Here is a 2,946-nt window from a genome sequence, read left to right on the forward strand (position 1 = left end):
CAGAAAGCCTTAAACTCTGAACATTTAACCTGAAGATTACAAATATAATGAGGTTAAATCTCATATGAAGAGGTAAAGTAATAATTTATAATAGTAGGGTTGTAGAGTGAGGAAAGTTGGTAGCGTGACTCGAGGGTGTGAAGATAAGAAGATATATATTAACACAGGCTCAGTACAAGTGTAGTATATAAAACACCAATGTGTGTTACATTATTTACTAGTTCAATGGGGGGGGGGGGTGTTATTAATAGGGGTTCGTACACAATATATAGTAGATTAGGGTATGTTCCTATTACCTAACAAGTATAATGGGCACTTCCACTATGTCGATCGTTGGGGAGGTTCAGGGTCACCGCACTACTACCGTCTACACAGCCAACACTTACTTTGAGACGATGAGTAGATAGCACACCGTCGATGGACTGGGCTGAGACCTCATTGCACTTATTGACTGACTTCTTCGATGCAGCTGGTGAGACGACGAGCGGGACTGGGGAGCGAGTGTTTTGGCCCTTCACGATTATGGCCATGGAAGGAGCTGAAGGCCCCTTATATTGGAGGCCTCAGGCTGGCAGATGACCTCTTTTAATTAAGACTTATCTCTGGGAGTGTCTAGACCGGCTTGTTTGGTCAGGTGTCAGGAGTACTGGCTGGATAGCAGTTCCTTGAATTAACAAGGACATGACTGTGGTTCCCTTGGTGACTGTGACCTCTGTTGGGTCAGGTTTTAATCTTACCTTAGTCACTACAGGGTGGGTCAGCTTACGTGGGTGAACACCTGTTCCCTGGTTAATGCTATATCTATGTTATTCTTCTGGCCTAGTTGCTTTGGTCTGATAGATAAACATTATACAAATGACATAAGGTTCCGCTTTCACTAGGTCTATACTGAGCTTCTTGCGCTCTTTTCCCCATAGTTGTCCCATTACACTAAATGGCTTTTTTCACGGGAGTCATTTGAAACTGGCATTGATAGTACAAATGACAATAATTGAATTATTATTTGGGCACTAAAGTGTTAGTCATTAGCAGGTAATTTTCTGTAAGATATCCGGGAGGTTAGGATAACGTTCCGGGAGAACACACACGATTCTGGGATTCTCCCAGCGAATCGAGGAGGGTTGGCAAGCCCAATGACAGCCCTTAATACTGTACAATTTCCCGCATGGCATCGCTCAGAGCTGAGCCACGTCTCACACACATGGGGATGATATATTAAAAAGTAGCCTGCATGTACCCCTTATACTCTCATAATTACAAGATAGTTACAGTTTGAACTGTTTTTGTCTTTAATTTTTGGCTTATTAACGTATTAAATGTAAGATATGTTTTCCACGAATTATCTGTCTGGCATTGGAACAGAAAAATTCTGCAAAAATATTTGTCTTCAATTTAAAAGATAAATTACGGTGTAAAATTTACGAAAGTGGTGAAGTTAAGGTCAGCAGAACATTCCAAATCTTGAAATGGACTCATTAGTATGAGTTAAAAGAGCGGCGTAAACTAGTACCACCGATGTCAAGAAATACCCCATAAACTTAGAACACTGATTGTTGAGTGCAAACGATGAAAGCACCTTCAGGAGACAGTCAAAACACAAATCTCACTCAGCAGTATCACCAACCCCGACAACTTCCGTCTCACCATTCATTACAGACTGACGGAAATATTCATCTGTCTCCACCAAAGGGTTAATTTATCACACACACACACACGCGCGCACACACACACGCACACACGCACACACACACACACACACACAGTTTGAGATCAATGTTGTAAGTCTCGAAACTGGTCTTACAGATCTCGTTCTCGGTATATTGGTTCGAGACTTCAAATGTGTTTATTTATTTTCAGGTAGAGAGAGAGAGAGAGAGAGAGAGGGGTTGTGTAGCCCGGATGTATACTGTGTTATACGGGATTTGTTCGGCGGAAAAACATTTTTTTTTACGCAATAGAAACGTTAGGAAGAAGAGAGTAAAGAAATGTTGGAAGAGCGAGAGTTGAGTATTGTGAAGGTCTGTTCTCTCTCTCTCTCTCTCTCTCTCTCCTTGTTGGGTCATGGTGGAGGTGAAGGCTGGTGGACAAGGGCAGGGAGAGAGAGCCACCTAACTGACCTGCATAAGACTGTCAACTTCAAACGTTTCTTAAAGTGAACTAATTTATGATGTTATATAATGTATGATGTATATAAGCTTCTGGTATTTACACACAAACAATATTATGATGAATCTCTGGTATTTATATGTGGTGTGATGGTATGAATCGGCGAGTATCTGGTATGGGTGTTGAATTGTGATCGTATATATATATATATATATATATATATATATATATATATATATATATATATATATATATATATATATATATATATATATATATATATATATATATATATATATATATATAATATTTCTTTTGTCATTCATTACTAACATGTATAATATATGGATAATAAGAAAACAGACTCACATGACCAAACAGCCAAAGAATCCCACGCAAAGTTTTATACAAATTGTCACAAGTCCCTATCCAGCCTCCCAGTTGATTCCTATCCAGCCCCCCAGTTGATTCGTAGCCAGCCCCCAGGTGATCCTCCCATTAATGGATTAGGATAATTACGTACTAAGATGCCTGGATATAATATGAAAATATAGGAAATATGCTATTTAAAAGACTTTGTTTACATTCTGTTTTCTCGGTTGTGAGAGTGAGCGAGTGAGTGAGCTCAGAATATGTGGTCTATTGGTACCTTTAAGATGGCATTTTAACATAATATTATTTCTTTCAACTGTAATTGGAATGAGAAAGTGTTAATAGATGACCAGTTCTTCGTATATTTGTTATCCTGGTAAAAACAAACATTGAAAAACAATAACAAAATAAGATGAATACTTTCTACTTTTAATTACATTTCAGACATAAATAATTTGAACTTTTAAA

Source organism: Homarus americanus, unplaced genomic scaffold (assembly GCF_018991925.1).
Source record: "Homarus americanus isolate GMGI-L3 unplaced genomic scaffold, GMGI_Hamer_2.0 scaffold43130, whole genome shotgun sequence".
NCBI lineage: Eukaryota > Metazoa > Arthropoda > Malacostraca > Decapoda > Nephropidae > Homarus > Homarus americanus.